The sequence below is a fragment of the Sapajus apella genome, unplaced genomic scaffold (assembly GCF_009761245.1).
Source record: "Sapajus apella isolate SASKATOON/1434 unplaced genomic scaffold, GSC_monkey_1.0 scaffold159, whole genome shotgun sequence".
Lineage (NCBI taxonomy): Eukaryota > Metazoa > Chordata > Mammalia > Primates > Cebidae > Sapajus > Sapajus apella.
In genome coordinates, this window is record NW_022437099.1 from 1,538,796 (window position 1) to 1,553,707 (window position 14,912).

The window sequence follows — 14,912 nt, forward strand, 5'->3', positions numbered from 1 at the left end:
CAAGGTCAGACACTACATGGTGAGGCTCAGAGTGCAAGCTCTTGCCGCTCCATGACAGTGTAGGGGACGAAAGCAGGCAGAGCCAGGACTTACTGGCAGATGTGCGGTAAAGCTGGAAGGAAAAGGGGCATGGAGGACACCTCCAATCTATTTATTAACTCCCTTCTCTGAAACAGAAACAGACTTTGAGTACCATCTGACATTTGAAAAACCTCTTGGGTAAAAGACAGTGCCCAACCCAAACAGATCCAAAGGAACCTGAGGGAAAGAGACAATGCAGGGATTAAAAAATAATAAAAACAACAACTATAACATTCTCAGAAATCAGAAGAGACAGTATACTCATGAGAAGAAAGATGCTATTTAAAATATAGGGGGAGGAGGCCTCCAGGAAATCAAATGAAACTGAACAAAATACTTGTGTATAGCAGAACACAGACAAAAAAAATCAACAGAAGTAGAAGCTCATTCTAAAACATCCAACAATCTGCTGATAGAAGCTTTAGATGGAAAGAACAAAGAAAAGGAACAGAAGACAATTCTTCCCAAAAAGTGTGTGCATGTATACACATACATGAGTATGTCTCTGTGTGTGTGTGTGTGTGTGTGTGTGTGTGTGTGTATGAAAATTTTCCGGAACTAAAGCACACAACTTTCAAGGTTCAAAGGGCCCACTGTACATCCATGTTGATTAATGAAATGAATGTAAAGACATTCATACCAAGGCACAGTTTTACAACTGTTCAGAATCTAGACACAGAGGAAGTCGGAAAAGCTTCAGACCTCTCCATAGGCTGGACAGTGGCCATAGAGACACCACTGCAAGACTGGCATAGGGCACAAGGGTTGCAGAACACAACAGCCAAACACACAGAGAGGAGACTTAAGATCCTGCCGAGAAGCATGGGATAAATTAATGATGTGTTCATAAAAAACTAATAAGAGGCCGGGCGCGGTGGCTCAAGCCTGTAATCCCAGCACTTTGGGAGGCCAAGGCGGGTGGATCATGAGGTCAAGAGATCGAGACCATCCCCGTCAACATAGTGAAACCCCGTGGCTACTAAAAATACAAAAAATTAGCTGGGCATGGTGGCGTGTGCCTGTAATCCCAGCTACTCAGGAGGCTGAGGCAGGAGAATTGCCTGAACCCAGGAGGCGGAGGTTGCGGTGAGCCGAGATTGCGCCATTGCACTCCAGCCTGGGTAACAAGAGCGAAACTCCGTCTCAAAAAAAAAAAAAAAAAAAAACTAATAAGAGATGTAAAAGAAATGTAATAATCACAAACACTATAGGGTCAGTTGCAAATAATATTTGCAGCCATAAAAATATAAATAGTGATTTAATAGGAGAGATTTGAGTGACTGTGTTGAGAAGAAGGGTATACTCATGTACATGTGTGTGAATATATAAATTCTTGTCGTGCATAGTAGAAACTCAGGATCTGATTAAACCAACAAACAGTGCTACTAGCACATGACCCCGTGATGTGGCTAAAAGAGCTGCAGGACGCTGACACTGGGAGCCAGCAGTAGGGATGGGTAGGAATGGGACAGGACAGGGACTCCCTATTTTTATGATAAACCCTGGAAAAATATTTAATTTTTTAAAACCATTTACATGCATCCCTCAACAAATTTACAAAATAGATAAAGGGGAAGCAAAAAAAAAAAAAAAAAAAAAAGAGAACCAAGGATATAAGAAACAACATTTAATGGAGGGGACAGGAAGAAAGGGAGCTGAGTAGGAAACGGGAAAGAGGATGTTTCGGCGGCAAGAGGCAGGCACGTTACCATGGAAGGCAGGGGAGAAAAGCATGTTTAAAAGTGTTGTGGAGGCCAGGTACAGTGGCTCATGCCTGTAATCCCAGCACTTTGGGAGGCAAGGTGGGAGGATCACTTCAGGCCAGGAGTTCAAGACCAGCCTAGGCAACATAGCCAGATCCCAACCCTATAAAATATTAAAAAATAAATTAGCCAGGCATGGTGGCACGCACCTGTAGTCCCAATTACTTGGGAAACTGAGGCAAGAGGATTGCCTGAGCCCAGGAGGTTGAGGCTGCAGGGAGCCATGACTGCACCACCACACGCCAGCTTGGGGGACAGAGTGAGACCCAGTTTCAAACACACACACACATGCCATGTAGATATATACACTGAACTGTTATTTATTATATAAGCCAAGGGCAAAGGTCCAGCAGCAGAAAGCAAAGAGGGCACGAGTGAGGGATGCTGCGGCTGCCAGGGAAGGGTGGGATGAGAGGCATGGATCACAAGGCTTGTTTTAAAGAGCTGTCAGAAAGAAGAGAAAAAAATGACGTCTGTCGACTGCTCCACACACTTTTTAAAATACCTGTCCGTGACTCTTGAAAGGATATACAAAATATCTGCCAATGAGCATTATTCTTGGGATCTACAGCAGTAGGTAGATTCCTAAAAGCATCCAGGGTTGGAGGAGAATGAGGACTGAGAAACTGACTATGGGGCACTAGGCTGATTGTCTGGGTGACAAAATTATCTGTACACCAAACCCCTATGACATGCAATTTACCCATGTGACAAATCTGCACATGTACCCCCTGAACCTAAAATAAAAATTGGAAAAAAAAAAAAGGAGTCCAGACCTTCACAAAAGGAGTCCAGACCTTCACATGGTGATGTTTAAAGTATCTTCTATGTTTACAAATGAATGCTTACAAGTTTATGATCACATTTCTTAAAAGTCAAAAAATATTTTTATACCTTTAATTAAACGGTACAATGTCATCTCATAGGTGGAAACTAAACAGTTGCTTCCCCCAAGACAGGGTCTTGACAGGGTCTGGCTCTGCCACCCAGGCTGGAGTGCAGTGGTACAATCACAGCTCAAGGCAGCTTCGACCTTCTAGTCTTAAGTAATCCTCCCACCTCAGCCTCTTGAGTAGCTATGACCATAGGTGCACAACACCAGGCTCAGCTAATTTTTAAAAAAATTTTTGTAGAGTCTGGGTCTTGCCTTGTTGCCCAGGCTGGTCTCGAACTCCTGGCCTCAAGCGATCCAGCCACCTAAGCCTCCCAAAGTCCTGGTATTACAGCCCTGAGCCACCATGTCTGGCACAAATTTAAAAACAATATGAATGTGATTTTTTTTTCCGCCTAATTATGGAAGCTAGCACTTTTGTTTCCTAAATTTCAATATGGAATTTTCTTTAGTACTTTGAGTCAATTTTAGGATAAATAGTTTAAAACTTTATCCCAGTACTTTCAGAGAGTAAATAGAAAACTATTCAGAGAAATGGCTGGAGTTGGTCTCTACGTTTCTGTGTGTGTATGTGTGTGTGTGTGTGTACTGAACTACAGAGGTTCTTTAAAGCACAACTTGGTTCACTGGGATGAACGGGTGGCCTGGACTTAGGACCCCTCACTCTTGAATCTACCCTTAACTGGCGGTACGGGACTGACTTCGCTAATCAACTTCTCTAGGCCTTGGTTCCTTCAACTGTAAAACTGGCATCTCAGCTATAAAATTCTACAGACAAGGATTTATAGTTCCAAAATTTTCTAGGTCTACTGAATGCATACAGGATTAATAATGGTGATCAGATCGTTATTAAAGTTAATTTTCTTTTCACTACAGAAAACTAAAGTAGATGACAGATTCCTGGATTGTACTGCTGTGGCAGGTCTCTTGGAGAGTGTTTCCAGGGGGCTATTTTGGTAAGTTGGTTATTTTTCAGTGCCTTACCAGCAATCAGTGTCTGGGTGTTGCATTTTAATAACAGTCTGAGGTAAGAGTCAAGTGGGGCTCTGCTCAGCAACTGACAGGCTGGATCTGGGGAAGCAACCGCTGCTGCCTATATAGGGAACCCTTCTACAGGGGCAAACTGCCAGGTAGGAATGGGGATGGGATATTTTTTTCCTCTTGAAAGAGGCACAGTGGTGCATGGTGGTTCACGCCTGTAATCCCAGCACTTTGGGAGGCCAAAGTGGATCATCTGAGGTCAGGAGTTACAGACCAGCCTGGCCAACATGGTGAAACCCCATCTCTACTAAAGATACAAAAAAGTAGCCAGGCGTGATGGCTCGCACCTGTAATCCCAGCTACTCAGGAGGCTGAAGCAGGAGAATCGCTTGAACCTAGGCAGAGGTTGCAGTGAGCCGAGATCATGCCACTGCACTCCAGCCTGGGAAACAGGGTGAGACTCCAACTCAAAAAAAAAAAAAAAAGTGATAAGTTTAATTTATTGAGGGTTCTGAGAAGAATTTGCCATGAGAAAAGTACTTTAAATTTAGTGGGGGCCGGGTGCGGTGGCTCAAGCCTGTAATCCCAGCACTTTGGGAAGCCAAGGCGGGTGGATCACGAGGTCAAGAGATCGAGACCATCCTGGTCAACATGGTGAAACCCCATCTCTACTAAAAATACAAAACATTAGCTGGGCATGGTGGCGCGTGCCTGTAATCCCAGCTACTCAGGAGGCTGAGGCAGGAGAATTGCCTGAACCCAGGAGATGGAGGTTGCGGTGAGCCGAGATCGCGCCATTGCACTCCAGCCTGGGTAACAAGAGCGAAACTCCATCTCAAAAAAAAAAAAAAAAAAAAAAAAATTTAGTGGGTAATCTGAGAGGCCACCAATAGATCACAACACTTTTGTTTTGCAGTAAAAAGCTGAAACTACAAAATTTTATAATTACTAGTTGGTTAAAACAGATATTTTAAATGTGCAAAATGACTGCAAACTTCTCCTCCTTTATCTTCTAAGTCCAAGATGTCTTGGAGCTTTACTTCCTATAATTAAAGGTTGGAATTATACCATGTCAAACTCAAGTTCCTTGTTCAGTCTAGCAAAAACAGAAAACACAAAGATTTGGGATGGACTGTGACTATGAGCCAAAAGGAGGGAAAAAAAGACATGAGTCTTTTAAAATTAGAGTGGTTTCACTTTTAAATAAGAGCAGCTCTTCTCTCAAAAATCACTATCATAGATGTTTGTAACTAAATTCTTTTCTCCCACCCAAGGCATACATGTTGCCAAAAAAATAGTCTGTACTAGTACAAGAGCCTGTGGTGTTCTTAATCAAACCCGACTGATGATTACACAATCATTATACTGTAGCAGCTTCAGAGACAGTTAACTTTTTTTAGCTTATCATGAGAAAATTTTGTACAGATCAATCATCCACAGCAAATATATCAAAACATAACAACAAACAGCTTTAAAAAAAAGTACCTATTAAAAATATGAAATAAGCTACAAATCCTAGGATATACCTAAATAAGTTAGCTTAGAAAAATAAAAACTTTTTTAAAGTTTATTTTATTAACATATTAACCTAGAAAAACAAAACACCCTGCAAGTTACTGTATAGTTCATGAATCAGGGGTCTCATGTTACAGCACACGCATTTAACACCTGGGGAATTAAGAATGTCATGGTATTATACCTGCTCTCCAAATTTTCCTGCAAGTCAACTGCCACCCTGACTCTAGTTGAAGTGAGCTAAGACCTGGTGGTCCAAAGTTCTCAGCTCACGATGCCAGCATCTGATTGTCAGACTACCTGCTCACTGTTTTTCCTAATATATACAGGATACTCAGAAAATGTGAAGAGGCTATTACTATTCATACAGACATCCAGAGAAGGAGGTGAAATTTAAAAAATAAATAAATAAATAACAACTTATTTTGAGCTTTAACTGTGTTCTGCCCTGGAGTAACTGAATTCCTTTGTGGTGACAGAATATGTACCCACAGGAAGATTCTTCAGAACGATATTTACACGCGGTGTTCAGGATAAGTGAGCTCTTCAGATTTCAGGTGTTGGCATTCATTTTAAAATCTGAAGTTTTTAATTGAATTTAACGTTTTCCTTCTTGATTCTCACTAGTTACACAAGTCAACAGATTTCTAGTAAATAACTGATATTATTTTGTATGTAGAAGATAAAACATGTATGCTGTGGCAGTGAGGGGATGAGAGGAGAAATAACCACAAAACTATTGTAAATGCAGACTTCCAGCCCAACCTCCAGCATTCTGATTCAGTTGGTTAGTATGGGACCCAGAAATCTACATTTCTACAAATACCTAGGTGATCTTCACACAAGCCATCCTGTTTTATAAAAACACCCTTACTTCTTCCTGAAGCATTTTCTGCTGCATCGATCTGTTGCTGAAATTTATGTCAAAACAAGGGCCAGGGCAGAGGGAAGGGTAAAGGTGAAACAAGATGAAACATACATTAAAATACTGTGGATGCTGGGTATGTGAGAGTCCACTATACTACTTCACTCTACTTTCATGTATGTTTGAAATTTTCCATAATAAAAGGAAAAACAAAGCTCAGTAAACAGATCAAAATAAGTCTACAGTCCCATACGTTTCAAGAGGCTTGCCAGTAGAATTTCCATCTGAACTTTTACCAATTCAAGGGGTTGCCTATAATCCCTTTCAGCAATTCCAATGCTAAAAGACACCTCCCCCGCCCCCGCCAAAATAATCCTCTCTAACTAAATTCTTAAGCCAAAGAGGTTTCGTTCATATTCTTAGAGATTAAGCTGCTCTTGGAGGAAGTAAATCAAATCTATTTTTCATATATCTGTTACTCTGAAAAGAAAAATAAGATTTTGCCAATACCACTATAATGCAGTTACTACTGCAAACATGGTATTTAGAATGTTTATGGTGGTATTTAATGGTTTAAGTGACAGGGAGAAAACAGGGACAGAGTCCTTCCAATTCATCTGTCTCTAAGAGGTCCCAAAGTTGCTCTCTTCTTCCCTCCCCACAACCCCAAAGATTAGGTACAGGAAGCAGGGGATCAAAAATCTATTCAAAATGCCCCAGAAGCAATGAGCAAACCCAGCACCCTGATCTTGGCTTCTTTTCTTTTTTTTTGAGACAGAGTCTCACTCTGTCACCCAGGCTAGAATGCAACAGCGTGATCTTGGCTCACTGCAAGCTCCATCTCCTGAGTTCAAGCGATTCTCCTGCCTCAACCTCCCAAGTAGCCTGGATTACAGGCATGCACCACCACATTCGGCTAATTTTTGTATTTTTAGTAGAGACAGGGTTTCACCATGTTGGCCAGTCTGGTCTTGAACTCCTGATCTCAAGTGATCTGCCTGCCTCGACCTCCCAAAGCGCTGGGATTACAGGCGTGAGCCACTGCACCTGGCCCAGATCTTGGTTTCTAGTATCACTCTCCAGCAATAGGAAACAGAGTTCCTTAAAGAAAAGGCTGATTCTAGGAATGGTGCAGGAAATATACAAGATGAGTCTGTAGCTTCTTGAAATGCCAGAAAATAAGGAAATGCTTAAAAAAGAAAAAAATGAGTATGTCAGTGGGACACCCAGGAGCCAACTGAAAGAGCTCCCAATGGCCAAAGTTGTTACAACCTAAGAACAAATAAACAAAACCATGGAATCAACCCAAAGTATAAAATAAATAGCCATGCATCCACACTGATATAAGTAAATGCATGAATAAAGAAATATAAACAGAGGATCGCTTGGGCCCAGGAATTCAAGGCTGCAGTGAGCCATGACTGTGCTACTGCACTCCATTTTGGACTACAGAGCAAGACCTGTCAAGGAAAAGGAAGGGGAAGGGGAACGGGAGGAAAAGAAGAGACAAAAAAGAGAAGAAAAGAAGAGAGAAAAGAAAAGAAGGGCAAGAGGGGAGGGGAGTTAAGTCTCCTATACAGAAGAACTTCAAATAATGTCTATAGACACTTTCTTGCAAGGAGGTAGAGCATAGCTTGCCACACATTAAGAGTTGACCCTGCACTCACACACCATGGGGAAGGGAGGACAGAGCAACTTTTCAGGGTAAAAGCTGACAAACACTACTCAGCCAGGTGACCAAGTGACAAGTCATGTTGTGAGCACATGCCCTCGATGCCCTCGATGTGATATGATGAGAATGCACTTTAACTCTGTGGTCTTCCTCCCAAAAACCCACATCCCCAGTCTAATCATAAGAAAAACATCAGACAAATCTCAGCTGAGGGACATTCTACAAAATATCTGACCAGTACTCCTCAAAGCTGTCAAGGTCATTTCAAACAAGGAACAGACCGGGGGAGCCCAAGGAACATAACTACTAAATGTAATGTGGTATCCTGGAAGAGAAAAAAAGACACAGGAGAAATATTAAAGAAACTGAATAAAGTACGGACTTGTTTAATAACAATATATTAATAATGGTTCCTTAGTTGTGGCAAATGTACTATATTAATGTAGGATGTTAACAATAGGGAGCCTAGGTAAAAGATACACAGGAACACTCTGTACTATCTTCTCAATGTTTCTGTAAATCTAAAATTGTGCTTAAAAAAAAAAACCACATAAATGGCCTCATTCCAGGTGAAGGTCTGTGGCTGCATGGAAACTCAAGTCTGCAAGAGAATGAGGTGCTCCAGCTCATACCCTCTCCTTTTCATCACACACACACACACACACACACACACACACACACACACACACACACGGGTACTGGTTTGGTGAACTTGGTTCTCTAGTATCATCTTCATCATCCTCAGTTGCAAACGCTGACGAAGCATCTACAACCTGTGACATACCATGCAAACACCAATCCCAAAATTGCGCTATCCCAAGGATATAAGACACAGTCCCTGCAAACTAGGTGAACAGACTGAACTTAAACAATGATGTAGGCCGGGCATGGCAGCTCACACCTGTAATCCCAACACTGTAGGAGGCCGAGGCCAGAGGAATGCTAGAGGCCAGGAACTTGACAATGCAGGAAGTCATGACTGTGACCCTGTACCCCAACCTGGGCAACGGAGCAAGACTTTGTCTCTTAAACAAACAAAAAACCAATGATATAAAGATATGAAGTGGTATTTGATATTTGTTAAGTGCATGTGGTAAACAGGTACGATGAGCTCAAACCTTTCTTGACCACAGTAAATTCCTTCCTTCCTTCCTTCTTCCCTTTTTTTTTTTTTTTTTGAGGGGGGGCACAATAAACCCAAACCTTTCTTGATCACAGCAAATTTTCCTTCTTCTTTCTTTCTTCCTTCCTTTTTTTTTTTTGAGAGTCTCACTCTGTCACCCAGGCTAGAGTGCAGTGTCGTGATCTCCACTCACTGTAACCTCCGCCTCCCAGGTTCAAGTGATTCTCCTGTCTCTGCTTCCGGAGTAGTTGGGACTACAGGCATGCGCCACTATACCCAGCTAATTTTTGTATTTTTAGTACAGACTGCGTTTCTCCATGTTGGCCAGGCTGGTCTTGAACTTCTGACCTCAAGTAATCCATCCACCTCAACCTCCCAACATGCTGGGATTACATCATAAGCCACTGCACTCAGCTAGTAAATTTTATTCATGTTCTTCCCATCCCATGTCATTTATAAACCAAAAATGTGTTCTATACCTTAAAAAGTCACGTAAGTTGACCTTTTAAAAGGATGAAATGAAAATAAAAACCTAAGTTCCAACATTTTCGTCTGGCAACCCATGGCACAGTTTGCAGCACAGTTTGCTCCACAGGTATATACTCTCAAGTTCACGAGGGGAAGGAATCTCTCAGGGCTGGGCCAGGATCAAGAACTCCATATGGAAAGTGGGTCCACAAATAAGTTTTAAAACAATAAAAAGATAGCAGCACTTACAGAGGCAGGAAAAGAGGCAATTGCAAACACAGAGAATACATGGAGAGCCAGATGATGGGAATTTGCATGGGATATATTTTGCAAGCTACAGGCAGATCGATTTAGCTCTGAAGAAAGTGCTGTGGAGGGTGGAGGCAGGAACAACAGATGCACTGCAGCAGACACCCAGATGCAACGGTCTCCCTTCACCAAACGGGCATCAGATGCAGGGAGCCAGGGTCTACTTTAGCCACGGCACATGGTCCTGGCATATCTCATTTGACCTGAGGGTAACTCAAGCCTTTAAAATATAAAACTGCCCAGGTGCAGTGGCTCAGCCCTGTAATCCCAGCACTTTGAGAGGCTGAGGCAGGAGGATGACTTGAGTCCAGGAGTTTGAGACCAGCCTGGGCAACATAACAAGATCCCATCTCTACAGAAAAATAATGTTTTATATCAGTCAGGGATGGTGGTGTGCACCTGTCGTCCCAGTTATTTGGGAGACTGAAGTGAGAGGATCGCTTTAGCCTGGGAGGTTTAGACTGCAAACACTTCAAAAAAACACATATAACAAAACGCAAAACCTACCAAGCTGTCAAAAATTAAACGGATGGTTTACCATCATCACCCACTCCCACCAAAGGCCCAGGAAGGCAGAGGAGTACAAAGTTGCTCTTTTGTGGTTGGGGAAGGAAAAAATGGCAGAGAAAATGAAAGGTACTGATCAATGTTGTGGCTACGGGCACCTGAGACATCTGGCATAAACAGTGCTCACTTTTCCCTCCTCAATCACAATACAATTAAATGAGATTTGGAATCACTGCACTGAGCTAACTTTTGGGGAAAAAAATCAATAAAATTTTAAATAATGAGGTTATTTTTCTGATATGGCTGCTCTTTGTGACAAATAATTGTAATGCCAAGGCAGGGCTCCAAATTAGCCACTTGCTGCAATTTTAAAATACATCACTCCAATATTTTGTTCTGCAGACACACTAATTTCATCATATTTTCCTCATTTTCTACAACAGTATCTTCATAAGAAGATTCAAAGAAAAGCTGATAATGGAGTCTAAAAACCCAGATCAGAGTTGGCTGTCCAGAATCTCCTCCTGTAACATTCCTTACCTCATCTTAGTAAATAAAAAGTTTTAAAATAGTAATAAAGTACAGCCTAGTAGACTATAAAAGTACATGATTTTAAAAGAGAAAGGGCCAGGCATGATGGCTCACCCATAATCCCACCACTTTTGGAGACTGAGCCAGGAGGATCACTTGAGGCCAGGAATTTGAGACCAGCCTGGACAGCACAGTGAGACCCCAACTGCATTAGTCTGTTCTCACACTGCTATAAAGAATGACCCAAGACTGGGTAATTTATATAGCAAAGAGGTTTAATTGACTCACAGTTCCACATGGCTGGGGAGACCTCAGGAAACTTATAATCATGGTGGAAGGGGAAGCAAGCATGTCCTTCTTCACGTGGCAGCAGGAGACAGAAGTGCCAAGCAAAGGGAGAAAAGTCCCTTATAAAGCCATCAGATCTCAAGAGAACTCACTCACTGTCACAAGAACAGCATGGGGGTAACCACCCCCATGATTCAACTGTCTCCCACCAGGTCCCTCACATGCCATGTAGGGATTATGGGAACTACAAGATGAGAATTGGGTGGGGACACAGCCAAACTATATCACCATCTCTTCAAAAAAATTAGGTGGGCATGGTGGCACACATCTGTAGTCCCAGGTACTCAGGAGGCTGAGGCAGGAGGATTGCTTGAGCCTGGGAGTTTGAAGCTACAGTGAGCTATAATCACGCCACTGACTTCCAGCCTGGGTAACAGAGCAAGACTCTGTTTTTCATTGAAGTCCCTTTGTTCTGTTCTGCAGCGGGGAGCTGAGGTTGGGCTACCTCTGTTCTCGTCTCCTCACCAGTAAAAACTTCACAATTGTTTTGTCTCTTCTTTTTTCTAAGTTCTCACCAGAAGCCCTCTTCTCACTTCCCTCACCCTTGTAGTGGGCCTAGATTTGGGACTTCATGAAGAATCAGGATCATGGTCATAATGATAATCCCAGCTGGCCTTATGTGTCCTAACCAAGGACTGGGCACCGTACCTGCCTCACACCAGTACTGTCCCATAGAACCTTCTTCCATAATGGGAATTTCTATTCTGTGCTGTCTAGTGCTGTCCAATGCCGTAACCAGCGGTCACCTGTGGTTACCAAGCCCTTAACATGTGGCCAGTGCCACTGAAGAACTGAAGCTTTTGTTCTAAAACATTTACATTTAAGCAGCCACAGGGAGCTAGTGGCTACAGTACTAGACAGCACAGGTTTGATCCTTCACAAGACTGTAACTATTCTCCCTGTTTTACAGATAAAGAAACCAAGTCTTGCCCAGTGCAGTGACTCATGCCTATAACCCCAGCACTTTGGGAGGCTGAAGCAGGAGGATCTCTTGAGGCCAGGAGTTGGAGACTGCAGTGAGCTACGATTGCACCACTGTACTCCAGCCTGGGCAACAGAGCAAGATCCTGCCTCTTAAAAAAGGAAAAAGGAGAGGGAGAAAGAAAAACATCAGTCACATTCATCTCTCCAGTTTCTAAGGGGAAGCATCAGCTCTGGGCTTGTTCTACTACAGCCTGGGTTAATCAGGGATGCCTCCTGAGAATACACAATTGTGTTTAAGATCAAGGGAAACTTTCAAGTGCTCATGGTTCCTTTAAATAAATTAAAACCAGCAACTGTTCACATGCAAGAGCTTTAGTCATCTTCAAGTTTAAAAACAGGTTTATTACATAAAAGCAGACTAACCCAGATCATCCTAAAAATTTCCAGCATAGTTCTCCAACACTACGAATTTCAAGTAGTAACAATACCAGCTTAGACTTAAATAAACCAGATTTCTCTCTAAAGCATCTCCATCCATCATATAACCAGTAATTTTGAGTAACAAAGATTTTTTAAATCCAGTAAATTCTAGACATGCCATGTTAAGCAGCTACCACTTTGAGCTCCTGCTTTGAAGCCATACCACCCTACCATTAGTCAATTTTATGATAACCAAATTTACAAAGAAATCTGAAACAATGAAGAAATCTAGTGTGAGGGCAAACCACTGTGACCCCTGACACCGCTTTAGGTAAATATTATCATCACCACCCTTTTTAATGGCTGCATTCTAAGCCCAGAGGTTGAGTAATTGACCCAAGGTCTTTAAGCTAGTAAAGTGGCAGCCAAGGCCTCACACCCAGATCTCACTACAAAGCCCAAGTTCTTCCTACAACACTGTGTTCCTGCTAGGACTGGTTCATGAATTTCACTTTCAAAGGAAAAAGCTGGATTACTTCTATTTGTCCATTTATAAGAACTTTTTTGAGAACTCATTTGTTTACTGTTTCAGAACCCTGGACAGCCCTTATTTACATGACAGTGTCTTTTTTTTTTTTTTTTTGAGACAAAGTCTCACTCTGTCACCAGGCTGGAGTGCAGCAGCTTGATCTCGGCTCACTGCAACCTCCGCCTCCCAGGATCAAGCAATTCTCCTGCCTCAGCCTCCCGAGTAGCTGGGACTACAGGCGCATGCCAACACACCCAGCTATTTTTTGTATTTTTAATAGAGACAGAGTTTCACCATGTTGGCCAGGATGGTCTCGAACTCCTGACCTTGTGATCCACCCACCTCAGCCTCCCAAAGGGCTGGGATTACAGGCGTGAGCCATCGCCCCTGGCCGACAGTGTCTTTTTAAAATTATATCTACAACTGTTATCTAAGTGACACAATACACAGGGGCCACAGAGGGCCCAAGGACTCTAAATTTTAAGAGAATTTTCAAGAACACTCATCACACTGATTATCAGCAAAACTGTACAGATCTGATAACTTCACTGCTAATCAGCTACAAAACCGTTGAACAGACTTCTTATTACTTTTCAAATGAGCATACTTAGCCCAAAAATATCACCAAGTAAAAGCAATTACAGCAATCCCAACCAAAATCAAATTTCAAGCCTTATAACTACAAATCCTAAAATAATTTGCATAGAAAGCCTGTTGAAAATAATTTTTAATTCTCAGAGGCTGTTAAAATAAACACAAGAATTCATACTTTGGAAAGCACTTCCTTTACTTTATAAGTCTTTTTCAAGATACAAGTCTGTTTGTTTAATCTAAACTGAGAGGCTCGGTTTCACAAGCTGCCATTTAATCAGTAGCTGAGTCCCACTGGCTTCACGGGCTTCCGTGAGGTCCTTTATCTGGAGCTGCTAAAAGCTTCCTCTGTACTCTGTGACCTAATATGCCACAGAACAATAGAATTGGGCTTCCTTGTCTCACCACTATCCTAATATTAATAAGATAGTGTGAGCTTAGAGAAATGCGTTCACATATACAAGATCTTTCTTTATTTCCAGTCCTAGTTTATGATGTGAATCCTCAGAATCTTGGAAAAGGCACATCCATGTTTTCTAAGAGAAGAATGATCTGGGGAAAAGAACTGAACTGTAATCTTAGTTTGGCAATTTAACTGGGTGTGAAAACAGTGAACTTTCTCCCTTTACATAAAAGCCTTCTAGTGAGGACCATCAAGTCTCAGTCTACATAACAACAAGGACTCTTGCAGACACAAAGATTCTCAGGAAAAGAGGCTCCCAAACAGGGGGGCATAAGGGCATCCCAGCTCAAAGAAGGAGCCCAAAATAAAGTTCAACCAAGAAATGTCTACTTGCCTGATGGGCAAATGTGATCCATATATTTACAAAATTTTATTATGACTGAATGAGAAAACACCTTTTTCAACTTCTGAGCCTAGAAATGAAACTGGATGATGAAGACACCATGGATCTTCAGTTTAAAAGCTGTATTTCTGAAACTGACAATTTCAAGGACCCATGAAAAAAAAAAGCTGAATTTCAGTTAACTGAAATTAAACTGAATAGCCTGATCAGACTTCAAGCAGAAAGAAGACCAAGGAGGCAAAAGACCCTATGAAATGGGTCTATCCTTATTTGAAAGTGTCTAGCTCTATCTTCATAAGGAGTGCAGGCTCCTGGATCACCAGAAGCTTTAGTTATGTTTTCAGCAGGTAATTGCTCTTTTATCTACCACACATGCTCAAGTGGGATTCTTCTTTCTTAATCATCGAGCTCACTGGTCAGGATTAGCTCAAAGGTTGTTCTTTTTTTAATCTTGAGGTCTAATATATCTTGATCAAGAACCCATCTCAGTTAACAAGGATCAATAATCTCTTTTGAATGGAGATACGAATCCCTGAATTTATATCTGATTGTGCATCTTTCTTTTTTTTTTTTTTTTTTTTTTTTTT

The 14,912-nt window shown here is 41.9% G+C and overlaps 1 protein-coding gene across 2 annotated transcripts in view; it reads right to left on the reverse strand.

Moving 5' to 3' along the window:
* Nucleotides 1-14,912, reverse strand: part of LMTK2 (lemur tyrosine kinase 2) — a 98,918-nt gene that overhangs the window by 81,303 nt on the left and 2,703 nt on the right. The gene's annotated exons all lie outside the window — the stretch shown is intronic.